Source organism: Cinclus cinclus, unplaced genomic scaffold, assembly GCF_963662255.1.
Source record: "Cinclus cinclus unplaced genomic scaffold, bCinCin1.1 SCAFFOLD_51, whole genome shotgun sequence".
In the NCBI taxonomy this organism is placed as follows: Eukaryota; Metazoa; Chordata; class Aves; order Passeriformes; family Cinclidae; genus Cinclus; species Cinclus cinclus.
In genome coordinates, this window is record NW_026912196.1 from 530,785 (window position 1) to 544,752 (window position 13,968).

Consider the following 13,968-nt stretch of genomic DNA (forward strand, 5'->3'; position numbering starts at 1 on the left):
CTCTTGCACAGCGAGAGGTGGCCGGCGAGGAATACTTGCTGGCTTAAGTCGTTCCATGCTCAAGGCATTCATCAGAGCAACACCATGGGGGAAAAGAGGGGGGAACATTGCAGGACAAATTTCTATGCTGGAACAGGATTGTCTGCGAGACAGCTCTCGGCAGCGCTAGTATTTGGCCAGGCTGAAATCAGCGCCACGGGAAGCCAATCTGACAAGCGGAGTGCAACGAGCGCGGCGATATGGGGCCACTTGGCAGGTGGCCGAAGAAAGACGGCTGCCCCGCGAATGGGGTGCCAGAAGGCAAGTTTCAGCAGGGCGTTGCGGGCGAGCTTAATGTGTAGCCGCAGTTGTTCTAGGCGAGATTGTAGCCGAGAAGCTTTCCGTCTCCATTCACGAGACAAGAAAAGCAGAACGCAATGGTCTAGAGGGTTGAGAAGAAAAGTGCTCGTAGCGAGCTCGTTGCGGCAGAAGCGAAAGCCAGGAGCAGCGTGCTCGCTGCGAGAAGTAGACGGCGCTTCGCCTCCTTGGGAAGGAAATGGCGTCTGGGCACGAACGGCAGCCAGCGAAGCTTCAGAACAGCAGGCTGTTCTGCTCAGCGTACGAGCCTGAAGTGAGTGGCAAGGGCTAAGGGGACAGTCCCAAGGCATCTAGCTTTCCTGCTAGCAATGCCATTTCTACCCTGCTGTGGAAAACATTGTCCTCTGCCCTTCTGCTCCGAGAGGCAGAGAGCACCTCGGCAGACGCAGTGCAGAGGGAAAGGACACACTATCCGAGGGAGCGTGACGCCGCTTAGGCGGGCAAAGCAGAAAGGTGCCGCCCGGCACTGGCTTTGACACCCTGAGCTTCCTTGCTAGGACAGCAGCTGCCGAAAGCTGGCAACTAGGCTGCCAGAGTGCAGAATGTCGGCGGTCTGGCACGCCTGCTTGCCGAAAGCCAGGATCAGCGAGACAGCGTGCTAGGCTCTGTTTCACAGCACCTTGGAGAACACGCCCTTGAAGAATGCCGTCTCTGTTCCGCAAAAGCTCTGCCACAGTGAAGGTGGAAGAAGCAGCCTGTGGCCACGGGCAGAGCTGGTCAACAGCTGCGCCTAACTTTGCCAAGCTGCGAGAGCATTCTCAGCCGAGTTCTGCTTTGACAGAGCTATTGCTGAACTTTTGCAGTCCCGGAGGCTGCTGAAACCAAGGCTGTGTTCTGCCTCTTCATTCTTGCCTTCCTGTGCTCCAGCGAGAAGTGAAGCTCTGGCACGGCATTCAGCTTTGCCGCCTCTCTGCACGGAAAGCACTAGACAGAACTAGTGTGCTTCGTGCATGCTCTCTCCTCGCTTTTATGGTCACTGCTCTGCTTTTTGCTTGGCAGCGTTCCAAGGGTCCACAGCATACCTCTTGCACAGCGAGAGGTGGCCGGCGAGGAATACTTGCTGGCTTAAGTCGTTCCATGCTCAAGGCATTCATCAGAGCAACACCATGGGGGAAAAGAGGGGGGAACATTGCAGGACAAATTTCTATGCTGGAACAGGATTGTCTGCGAGACAGCTCTCCGCAGCGCTAGTATTTGGCCAGGCTGAAATCAGCGCCACGGGAAGCCAATCTGACAAGCGGAGTGCAACGAGCGCGGCGATATGGGGCCACTTGGCAGGTGGCCGAAGAAAGACGGCTGCCCCGCGAATGGGGTGCCAGAAGGCAAGTTTCAGCAGGGCGTTGCGGGCGAGCTTAATGTGTAGCCGCAGTTGTTCTAGGCGAGATTGTAGCCGAGAAGCTTTCCGTCTCCATTCACGAGACAAGAAAAGCAGAACGCAATGGTCTAGAGGGTTGAGAAGAAAAGTGCTCGTAGCGAGCTCGTTGCGGCAGAAGCGAAAGCCAGGAGCAGCGTGCTCGCTGCGAGAAGTAGACGGCGCTTCGCCTCCTTGGGAAGGAAATGGCGTCTGGGCACGAACGGCAGCCAGCGAAGCTTCAGAACAGCAGGCTGTTCTGCTCAGCGTACGAGCCTGAAGTGAGTGGCAAGGGCTAAGGGGACAGTCCCAAGGCATCTAGCTTTCCTGCTAGCAATGCCATTTCTACCCTGCTGTGGAAAACATTGTCCTCTGCCCTTCTGCTCCGAGAGGCAGAGAGCACCTCGGCAGACGCAGTGCAGAGGGAAAGGACACACTATCCGAGGGAGCGTGACGCCGCTTAGGCGGGCAAAGCAGAAAGGTGCCGCCCGGCACTGGCTTTGACACCCTGAGCTTCCTTGCTAGGACAGCAGCTGCCGAAAGCTGGCAACTAGGCTGCCAGAGTGCAGAATGTCGGCGGTCTGGCACGCCTGCTTGCCGAAAGCCAGGATCAGCGAGACAGCGTGCTAGGCTCTGTTTCACAGCACCTTGGAGAACACGCCCTTGAAGAATGCCGTCTCTGTTCCGCAAAAGCTCTGCCACAGTGAAGGTGGAAGAAGCAGCCTGTGGCCACGGGCAGAGCTGGTCAACAGCTGCGCCTAACTTTGCCAAGCTGCGAGAGCATTCTCAGCCGAGTTCTGCTTTGACAGAGCTATTGCTGAACTTTTGCAGTCCCGGAGGCTGCTGAAACCAAGGCTGTGTTCTGCCTCTTCATTCTTGCCTTCCTGTGCTCCAGCGAGAAGTGAAGCTCTGGCACGGCATTCAGCTTTGCCGCCTCTCTGCACGGAAAGCACTAGACAGAACTAGTGTGCTTCGTGCATGCTCTCTCCTCGCTTTTATGGTCACTGCTCTGCTTTTTGCTTGGCAGCGTTCCAAGGGTCCACAGCATACCTCTTGCACAGCGAGAGGTGGCCGGCGAGGAATACTTGCTGGCTTAAGTCGTTCCATGCTCAAGGCATTCATCAGAGCAACACCATGGGGGAAAAGAGGGGGGAACATTGCAGGACAAATTTCTATGCTGGAACAGGATTGTCTGCGAGACAGCTCTCCGCAGCGCTAGTATTTGGCCAGGCTGAAATCAGCGCCACGGGAAGCCAATCTGACAAGCGGAGTGCAACGAGCGCGGCGATATGGGGCCACTTGGCAGGTGGCCGAAGAAAGACGGCTGCCCCGCGAATGGGGTGCCAGAAGGCAAGTTTCAGCAGGGCGTTGCGGGCGAGCTTAATGTGTAGCCGCAGTTGTTCTAGGCGAGATTGTAGCCGAGAAGCTTTCCGTCTCCATTCACGAGACAAGAAAAGCAGAACGCAATGGTCTAGAGGGTTGAGAAGAAAAGTGCTCGTAGCGAGCTCGTTGCGGCAGAAGCGAAAGCCAGGAGCAGCGTGCTCGCTGCGAGAAGTAGACGGCGCTTCGCCTCCTTGGGAAGGAAATGGCGTCTGGGCACGAACGGCAGCCAGCGAAGCTTCAGAACAGCAGGCTGTTCTGCTCAGCGTACGAGCCTGAAGTGAGTGGCAAGGGCTAAGGGGACAGTCCCAAGGCATCTAGCTTTCCTGCTAGCAATGCCATTTCTACCCTGCTGTGGAAAACATTGTCCTCTGCCCTTCTGCTCCGAGAGGCAGAGAGCACCTCGGCAGACGCAGTGCAGAGGGAAAGGACACACTATCCGAGGGAGCGTGACGCCGCTTAGGCGGGCAAAGCAGAAAGGTGCCGCCCGGCACTGGCTTTGACACCCTGAGCTTCCTTGCTAGGACAGCAGCTGCCGAAAGCTGGCAACTAGGCTGCCAGAGTGCAGAATGTCGGCGGTCTGGCACGCCTGCTTGCCGAAAGCCAGGATCAGCGAGACAGCGTGCTAGGCTCTGTTTCACAGCACCTTGGAGAACACGCCCTTGAAGAATGCCGTCTCTGTTCCGCAAAAGCTCTGCCACAGTGAAGGTGGAAGAAGCAGCCTGTGGCCACGGGCAGAGCTGGTCAACAGCTGCGCCTAACTTTGCCAAGCTGCGAGAGCATTCTCAGCCGAGTTCTGCTTTGACAGAGCTATTGCTGAACTTTTGCAGTCCCGGAGGCTGCTGAAACCAAGGCTGTGTTCTGCCTCTTCATTCTTGCCTTCCTGTGCTCCAGCGAGAAGTGAAGCTCTGGCACGGCATTCAGCTTTGCCGCCTCTCTGCACGGAAAGCACTAGACAGAACTAGTGTGCTTCGTGCATGCTCTCTCCTCGCTTTTATGGTCACTGCTCTGCTTTTTGCTTGGCAGCGTTCCAAGGGTCCACAGCATACCTCTTGCACAGCGAGAGGTGGCCGGCGAGGAATACTTGCTGGCTTAAGTCGTTCCATGCTCAAGGCATTCATCAGAGCAACACCATGGGGGAAAAGAGGGGGGAACATTGCAGGACAAATTTCTATGCTGGAACAGGATTGTCTGCGAGACAGCTCTCCGCAGCGCTAGTATTTGGCCAGGCTGAAATCAGCGCCACGGGAAGCCAATCTGACAAGCGGAGTGCAACGAGCGCGGCGATATGGGGCCACTTGGCAGGTGGCCGAAGAAAGACGGCTGCCCCGCGAATGGGGTGCCAGAAGGCAAGTTTCAGCAGGGCGTTGCGGGCGAGCTTAATGTGTAGCCGCAGTTGTTCTAGGCGAGATTGTAGCCGAGAAGCTTTCCGTCTCCATTCACGAGACAAGAAAAGCAGAACGCAATGGTCTAGAGGGTTGAGAAGAAAAGTGCTCGTAGCGAGCTCGTTGCGGCAGAAGCGAAAGCCAGGAGCAGCGTGCTCGCTGCGAGAAGTAGACGGCGCTTCGCCTCCTTGGGAAGGAAATGGCGTCTGGGCACGAACGGCAGCCAGCGAAGCTTCAGAACAGCAGGCTGTTCTGCTCAGCGTACGAGCCTGAAGTGAGTGGCAAGGGCTAAGGGGACAGTCCCAAGGCATCTAGCTTTCCTGCTAGCAATGCCATTTCTACCCTGCTGTGGAAAACATTGTCCTCTGCCCTTCTGCTCCGAGAGGCAGAGAGCACCTCGGCAGACGCAGTGCAGAGGGAAAGGACACAGTATCCGAGGGAGCGTGACGCCGCTTAGGCGGGCAAAGCAGAAAGGTGCCGCCCGGCACTGTCTTTGACTCCCTGAGCTTCCTTGCTAGGACAGCAGCTGCCGAAAGCTGGCAACTAGGCTGCCAGAGTGCAGAATGTCGGCGGTCTGGCACGCCTGCTTGCCGAAAGCCAGGATCAGCGAGACAGCGTGCTAGGCTCTGTTTCACAGCACCTTGGAGAACACGCCCTTGAAGAATGCCGTCTCTGTTCCGCAAAAGCTCTGCCACAGTGAAGGTGGAAGAAGCAGCCTGTGGCCACGGGCAGAGCTGGTCAACAGCTGCGCCTAACTTTCCCAAGCTGCGAGAGCATTCTCAGCCGAGTTCTGCTTTGACAGAGCTATTGCTGAACTTTTGCAGTCCCGGAGGCTGCTGAAACCAAGGCTGTGTTCTGCCTCTTCATTCTTGCCTTCCTGTGCTCCAGCGAGAAGTGAAGCTCTGGCACGGCATTCAGCTTTGCCGCCTCTCTGCACGGAAAGCACTAGACAGAACTAGTGTGCTTCGTGCATGCTCTCTCCTCGCTTTTATGGTCACTGCTCTGCTTTTTGCTTGGCAGCGTTCCAAGGGTCCACGGCATACCTCTTGCACAGCGAGAGGTGGCCGGCGAGGAATACTTGCTGGCTTAAGTCGTTCCATGCTCAAGGCATTCATCAGAGCAACACCATGGGGGAAAAGAGGGGGGAACATTGCAGGACAAATTTCTATGCTGGAACAGGATTGTCTGCGAGACAGCTCTCCGCAGCGCTAGTATTTGGCCAGGCTGAAATCAGCGCCACGGGAAGCCAATCTGACAAGCGGAGTGCAACGAGCGCGGCGATATGGGGCCACTTGGCAGGTGGCCGAAGAAAGACGGCTGCCCCGCGAATGGGGTGCCAGAAGGCAAGTTTCAGCAGGGCGTTGCGGGCGAGCTTAATGTGTAGCCGCAGTTGTTCTAGGCGAGATTGTAGCCGAGAAGCTTTCCGTCTCCATTCACGAGACAAGAAAAGCAGAACGCAATGGTCTAGAGGGTTGAGAAGAAAAGTGCTCGTAGCGAGCTCGTTGCGGCAGAAGCGAAAGCCAGGAGCAGCGTGCTCGCTGCGAGAAGTAGACGGCGCTTCGCCTCCTTGGGAAGGAAATGGCGTCTGGGCACGAACGGCAGCCAGCGAAGCTTCAGAACAGCAGGCTGTTCTGCTCAGCGTACGAGCCTGAAGTGAGTGGCAAGGGCTAAGGGGACAGTCCCAAGGCATCTAGCTTTCCTGCTTGCAATGCCATTTCTACCCTGCTGTGGAAAACATTGTCCTCTGCCCTTCTGCTCCGAGAGGCAGAGAGCACCTCGGCAGACGCAGTGCAGAGGGAAAGGACACAGTATCCGAGGGAGCGTGACGCCGCTTAGGCGGGCAAAGCAGAAAGGTGCCGCCCGGCACTGTCTTTGACTCCCTGAGCTTCCTTGCTAGGACAGCAGCTGCCGAAAGCTGGCAACTAGGCTGCCAGAGTGCAGAATGTCGGCGGTCTGGCACGCCTGCTTGCCGAAAGCCAGGATCAGCGAGACAGCGTGCTAGGCTCTGTTTCACAGCACCTTGGAGAACACGCCCTTGAAGAATGCCGTCTCTGTTCCGCAAAAGCTCTGCCACAGTGAAGGTGGAAGAAGCAGCCTGTGGCCACGGGCAGAGCTGGTCAACAGCTGCGCCTAACTTTGCCAAGCTGCGAGAGCATTCTCAGCCGAGTTCTGCTTTGACAGAGCTATTGCTGAACTTTTGCAGTCCCGGAGGCTGCTGAAACCAAGGCTGTGTTCTGCCTCTTCATTCTTGCCTTCCTGTGCTCCAGCGAGAAGTGAAGCTCTGGCACGGCATTCAGCTTTGCCGCCTCTCGGCACGGAAAGCACTAGACAGAACTAGTGTGCTTCGTGCATGCTCTCTCCTCGCTTTTATGGTCACTGCTCTGCTTTTTGCTTGGCAGCGTTCCAAGGGTCCACGGCATACCTCTTGCACAGCGAGAGGTGGCCGGCGAGGAATACTTGCTGGCTTAAGTCGTTCCATGCTCAAGGCATTCATCAGAGCAACACCATGGGGGAAAAGAGGGGGGAACATTGCAGGACAAATTTCTATGCTGGAACAGGATTGTCTGCGAGACAGCTCTCCGCAGCGCTAGTATTTGGCCAGGCTGAAATCAGCGCCACGGGAAGCCAATCTGACAAGCGGAGTGCAACGAGCGCGGCGATATGGGGCCACTTGGCAGGTGGCCGAAGAAAGACGGCTGCCCCGCGAATGGGGTGCCAGAAGGCAAGTTTCAGCAGGGCGTTGCGGGCGAGCTTAATGTGTAGCCGCAGTTGTTCTAGGCGAGATTGTAGCCGAGAAGCTTTCCGTCTCCATTCACGAGACAAGAAAAGCAGAACGCAATGGTCTAGAGGGTTGAGAAGAAAAGTGCTCGTAGCGAGCTCGTTGCGGCAGAAGCGAAAGCCAGGAGCAGCGTGCTCGCTGCGAGAAGTAGACGGCGCTTCGCCTCCTTGGGAAGGAAATGGCGTCTGGGCACGAACGGCAGCCAGCGAAGCTTCAGAACAGCAGGCTGTTCTGCTCAGCGTACGAGCCTGAAGTGAGTGGCAAGGGCTAAGGGGACAGTCCCAAGGCATCTAGCTTTCCTGCTAGCAATGCCATTTCTACCCTGCTGTGGAAAACATTGTCCTTTGCCCTTCTGCTCCGAGAGGCAGAGAGCACCTCGGCAGACGCAGTGCAGAGGGAAAGGACACACTATCCGAGGGAGCGTGACGCCGCTTAGGCGGGCAAAGCAGAAAGGTGCCGCCCGGCACTGGTTTTGACACCCTGAGCTTCCTTGCTAGGACAGCAGCTGCCGAAAGCTGGCAACTAGGCTGCCAGAGTGCAGAATGTCGGCGGTCTGGCACGCCTGCTTGCCGAAAGCCAGGATCAGCGAGACAGCGTGCTAGGCTCTGTTTCACAGCACCTTGGAGAACACGCCCTTGAAGAATGCCGTCTCTGTTCCGCAAAAGCTCTGCCACAGTGAAGGTGGAAGAAGCAGCCTGTGGCCACGGGCAGAGCTGGTCAACAGCTGCGCCTAACTTTGCCAAGCTGCGAGAGCATTCTCAGCCGAGTTCTGCTTTGACAGAGCTATTGCTGAACTTTTGCAGTCCCGGAGGCTGCTGAAACCAAGGCTGTGTTCTGCCTCTTCATTCTTGCCTTCCTGTGCTCCAGCGAGAAGTGAAGCTCTGGCACGGCATTCAGCTTTGCCGCCTCTCGGCACGGAAAGCACTAGACAGAACTAGTGTGCTTCGTGCATGCTCTCTCCTCGCTTTTATGGTCACTGCTCTGCTTTTTGCTTGGCAGCGTTCCAAGGGTCCACGGCATACCTCTTGCACAGCGAGAGGTGGCCGGCGAGGAATACTTGCTGGCTTAAGTCGTTCCATGCTCAAGGCATTCATCAGAGCAACACCATGGGGGAAAAGAGGGGGGAACATTGCAGGACAAATTTCTATGCTGGAACAGGATTGTCTGCGAGACAGCTCTCCGCAGCGCCAGTATTTGGCCAGGCTGAAATCAGCGCCACGGGAAGCCAATCTGACAAGCGGAGTGCAACGAGCGCGGCGATATGGGGCCACTTGGCAGGTGGCCGAAGAAAGACGGCTGCCCCGCGAATGGGGTGCCAGAAGGCAAGTTTCAGCAGGGCGTTGCGGGCGAGCTTAATGTGTAGCCGCAGTTGTTCTAGGCGAGATTGTAGCCGAGAAGCTTTCCGTCTCCATTCACGAGACAAGAAAAGCAGAACGCAATGGTCTAGAGGGTTGAGAAGAAAAGTGCTCGTAGCGAGCTCGTTGCGGCAGAAGCGAAAGCCAGGAGCAGCGTGCTCGCTGCGAGAAGTAGACGGCGCTTCGCCTCCTTGGGAAGGAAATGGCGTCTGGGCACGAACGGCAGCCAGCGAAGCTTCAGAACAGCAGGCTGTTCTGCTCAGCGTACGAGCCTGAAGTGAGTGGCAAGGGCTAAGGGGACAGTCCCAAGGCATCTAGCTTTCCTGCTAGCAATGCCATTTCTACCCTGCTGTGGAAAACATTGTCCTTTGCCCTTCTGCTCCGAGAGGCAGAGAGCACCTCGGCAGACGCAGTGCAGAGGGAAAGGACACACTATCCGAGGGAGCGTGACGCCGCTTAGGCGGGCAAAGCAGAAAGGTGCCGCCCGGCACTGGCTTTGACTCCCTGAGCTTCCTTGCTAGGACAGCAGCTGCCGAAAGCTGGCAACTAGGCTGCCAGAGTGCAGAATGTCGGCGGTCTGGCACGCCTGCTTGCCGAAAGCCAGGATCAGCGAGACAGCGTGCTAGGCTCTGTTTCACAGCACCTTGGAGAACACGCCCTTGAAGAATGCCGTCTCTGTTCCGCAAAAGCTCTGCCACAGTGAAGGTGGAAGAAGCAGCCTGTGGCCACGGGCAGAGCTGGTCAACAGCTGCGCCTAACTTTGCCAAGCTGCGAGAGCATTCTCAGCCGAGTTCTGCTTTGACAGAGCTATTGCTGAACTTTTGCAGTCCCGGAGGCTGCTGAAACCAAGGCTGTGTTCTGCCTCTTCATTCTTGCCTTCCTGTGCTCCAGCGAGAAGTGAAGCTCTGGCACGGCATTCAGCTTTGCCGCCTCTCGGCACGGAAAGCACTAGACAGAACTAGTGTGCTTCGTGCATGCTCTGTCCTCGCTTTTATGGTCACTGCTCTGCTTTTTGCTTGGCAGCGTTCCAAGGGTCCACGGCATACCTCTTGCACAGCGAGAGGTGGCCGGCGAGGAATACTTGCTGGCTTAAGTCGTTCCATGCTCAAGGCATTCATCAGAGCAACACCATGGGGGAAAAGAGGGGGGAACATTGCAGGACAAATTTCTATGCTGGAACATGATTGTCTGCGAGACAGCTCTCCACAGCGCTAGTATTTGGCCAGGCTGAAATCAGCGCCACGGGAAGCCAATCTGACAAGCGGAGTGCAACGAGCGCGGCGATATGGGGCCACTTGGCAGGTGGCCGAAGAAAGACGGCTGCCCCGCGAATGGGGTGCCAGAAGGCAAGTTTCAGCAGGGCGTTGCGGGCGAGCTTAATGTGTAGCCGCAGTTGTTCTAGGCGAGATTGTAGCCGAGAAGCTTTCCGTCTCCATTCACGAGACAAGAAAAGCAGAACGCAATGGTCTAGAGGGTTGAGAAGAAAAGTGCTCGTAGCGAGCTCGTTGCGGCAGAAGCGAAAGCCAGGAGCAGCGTGCTCGCTGCGAGAAGTAGACGGCGCTTCGCCTCCTTGGGAAGGAAATGGCGTCTGGGCACGAACGGCAGCCAGCGAAGCTTCAGAACAGCAGGCTGTTCTGCTCAGCGTACGAGCCTGAAGTGAGTGGCAAGGGCTAAGGGGACAGTCCCAAGGCATCTAGCTTTCCTGCTTGCAATGCCATTTCTACCCTGCTGTGGAAAACATTGTCCTTTGCCCTTCTGCTCCGAGAGGCAGAGAGCACCTCGGCAGACGCAGTGCAGAGGGAAAGGACACAGTATCCGAGGGAGCGTGACGCCGCTTAGGCGGGCAAAGCAGAAAGGTGCCGCCCGGCACTGGCTTTGACACCCTGAGCTTCCTTGCTAGGACAGCAGCTGCCGAAAGCTGGCAACTAGGCTGCCAGAGTGCAGAATGTCGGCGGTCTGGCACGCCTGCTTGCCGAAAGCCAGGATCAGCGAGACAGCGTGCTAGGCTCTGTTTCACAGCACCTTGGAGAACACGCCCTTGAAGAATGCCGTCTCTGTTCCGCAAAAGCTCTGCCACAGTGAAGGTGGAAGAAGCAGCCTGTGGCCACGGGCAGAGCTGGTCAACAGCTGCGCCTAACTTTGCCAAGCTGCGAGAGCATTCTCAGCCGAGTTCTGCTTTGACAGAGCTATTGCTGAACTTTTGCAGTCCCGGAGGCTGCTGAAACCAAGGCTGTGTTCTGCCTCTTCATTCTTGCCTTCCTGTGCTCCAGCGAGAAGTGAAGCTCTGGCACGGCATTCAGCTTTGCCGCCTCTCGGCACGGAAAGCACTAGACAGAACTAGTGTGCTTCGTGCATGCTCTCTCCTCGCTTTTATGGTCACTGCTCTGCTTTTTGCTTGGCAGCGTTCCAAGGGTCCACGGCATACCTCTCGCACAGCGAGAGGTGGCCGGCGAGGAATACTTGCTGGCTTAAGTCGTTCCATGCTCAAGGCATTCATCAGAGCAACACCATGGGGGAAAAGAGGGGGGAACATTGCAGGACAAATTTCTATGCTGGAACAGGATTGTCTGCGAGACAGCTCTCCGCAGCGCTAGTATTTGGCCAGGCTGAAATCAGCGCCACGGGAAGCCAATCTGACAAGCGGAGTGCAACGAGCGCGGCGATATGGGGCCACTTGGCAGGTGGCCGAAGAAAGACGGCTGCCCCGCGAATGGGGTGCCAGAAGGCAAGTTTCAGCAGGGCGTTGCGGGCGAGCTTAATGTGTAGCCGCAGTTGTTCTAGGCGAGATTGTAGCCGAGAAGCTTTCCGTCTCCATTCACGAGACAAGAAAAGCAGAACGCAATGGTCTAGAGGGTTGAGAAGAAAAGTGCTCGTAGCGAGCTCGTTGCGGCAGAAGCGAAAGCCAGGAGCAGCGTGCTCGCTGCGAGAAGTAGACGGCGCTTCGCCTCCTTGGGAAGGAAATGGCGTCTGGGCACGAACGGCAGCCAGCGAAGCTTCAGAACAGCAGGCTGTTCTGCTCAGCGTACGAGCCTGAAGTGAGTGGCAAGGGCTAAGGGGACAGTCCCAAGGCATCTAGCTTTCCTGCTTGCAATGCCATTTCTACCCTGCTGTGGAAAACATTGTCCTTTGCCCTTCTGCTCCGAGAGGCAGAGAGCACCTCGGCAGACGCAGTGCAGAGGGAAAGGACACAGTATCCGAGGGAGCGTGACGCCGCTTAGGCGGGCAAAGCAGAAAGGTGCCGCCCGGCACTGGCTTTGACACCCTGAGCTTCCTTGCTAGGACAGCAGCTGCCGAAAGCTGGCAACTAGGCTGCCAGAGTGCAGAATGTCGGCGGTCTGGCACGCCTGCTTGCCGAAAGCCAGGATCAGCGAGACAGCGTGCTAGGCTCTGTTTCACAGCACCTTGGAGAACACGCCCTTGAAGAATGCCGTCTCTGTTCCGCAAAAGCTCTGCCACAGTGAAGGTGGAAGAAGCAGCCTGTGGCCACGGGCAGAGCTGGTCAACAGCTGCGCCTAACTTTCCCAAGCTGCGAGAGCATTCTCAGCCGAGTTCTGCTTTGACAGAGCTAGTGCTGAACTTTTGCAGTCCCGGAGGCTGCTGAAACCAAGGCTGTGTTCTGCCTCTTCATTCTTGCCTTCCTGTGCTCCAGCGAGAAGTGAAGCTCTGGCACGGCATTCAGCTTTGCCGCCTCTCGGCACGGAAAGCACTAGACAGAACTAGTGTGCTTCGTGCATGCTCTCTCCTCGCTTTTATGGTCACTGCTCTGCTTTTTGCTTGGCAGCGTTCCAAGGGTCCACGGCATACCTCTTCCACAGCGAGAGGTGGCCGGCGAGGAATACTTGCTGGCTTAAGTCGTTCCATGCTCAAGGCATTCATCAGAGCAACACCATGGGGGAAAAGAGGGGGGAACATTGCAGGACAAATTTCTATGCTGGAACAGGATTGTCTGCGAGACAGCTCTCCGCAGCGCTAGTATTTGGCCAGGCTGAAATCAGCGCCACGGGAAGCCAATCTGACAAGCGGAGTGCAACGAGCGCGGCGATATGGGGCCACTTGGCAGGTGGCCGAAGAAAGACGGCTGCCCCGCGAATGGGGTGCCAGAAGGCAAGTTTCAGCAGGGCGTTGCGGGCGAGCTTAATGTGTAGCCGCAGTTGTTCTAGGCGAGATTGTAGCCGAGAAGCTTTCCGTCTCCATTCACGAGACAAGAAAAGCAGAACGCAATGGTCTAGAGGGTTGAGAAGAAAAGTGCTCGTAGCGAGCTCGTTGCGGCAGAAGCGAAAGCCAGGAGCAGCGTGCTCGCTGCGAGAAGTAGACGGCGCTTCGCCTCCTTGGGAAGGAAATGGCGTCTGGGCACGAACGGCAGCCAGCGAAGCTTCAGAACAGCAGGCTGTTCTGCTCAGCGTACGAGCCTGAAGTGAGTGGCAAGGGCTAAGGGGACAGTCCCAAGGCATCTAGCTTTCCTGCTAGCAATGCCATTTCTACCCTGCTGTGGAAAACATTGTCCTCTGCCCTTCTGCTCCGAGAGGCAGAGAGCACCTCGGCAGACGCAGTGCAGAGGGAAAGGACACAGTATCCGAGGGAGCGTGACGCCGCTTAGGCGGGCAAAGCAGAAAGGTGCCGCCCGGCACTGGCTTTGACTCCCTGAGCTTCCTTGCTAGGACAGCAGCTGCCGAAAGCTGGCAACTAGGCTGCCAGAGTGCAGAATGCCGGCGGTCTGGCACGCCTGCTTGCCGAAAGCCAGGATCAGCGAGACAGCGTGCTAGGCTCTGTTTCACAGCACCTTGGAGAACACGCCCTTGAAGAATGCCGTCTCTGTTCCGCAAAAGCTCTGCCACAGTGAAGGTGGAAGAAGCAGCCTGTGGCCACGGGCAGAGCTGGTCAACAGCTGCGCCTAACTTTGCCAAGCTGCGAGAGCATTCTCAGCCGAGTTCTGCTTTGACAGAGCTAGTGCTGAACTTTTGCAGTCCCGGAGGCTGCTGAAACCAAGGCTGTGTTCTGCCTCTTCATTCTTGCCTTCCTGTGCTCCAGCGAGAAGTGAAGCTCTGGCACGGCATTCAGCTTTGCCGCCTCTCTGCACGGAAAGCACTAGACAGAACTAGTGCGCTTCGTGCATGCTCTGTCCTCGCTTTTATGGTCACTGCTCTGCTTTTTGCTTGGCAGCGTTCCAAGGGTCCACGGCATACCTCTTGCACAGCGAGAGGTGGCCGGCGAGGAATACTTGCTGGCTTAAGTCGTTCCATGCTCAAGGCATTCATCAGAGCAACACCATGGGGGAAAAGAGGGGGGAACATTGCAGGACAAATTTCTATGCTGGAACAGGATTGTCTGCGAGACAGCTCTCCGCAGCGCTAGTATTTGGCC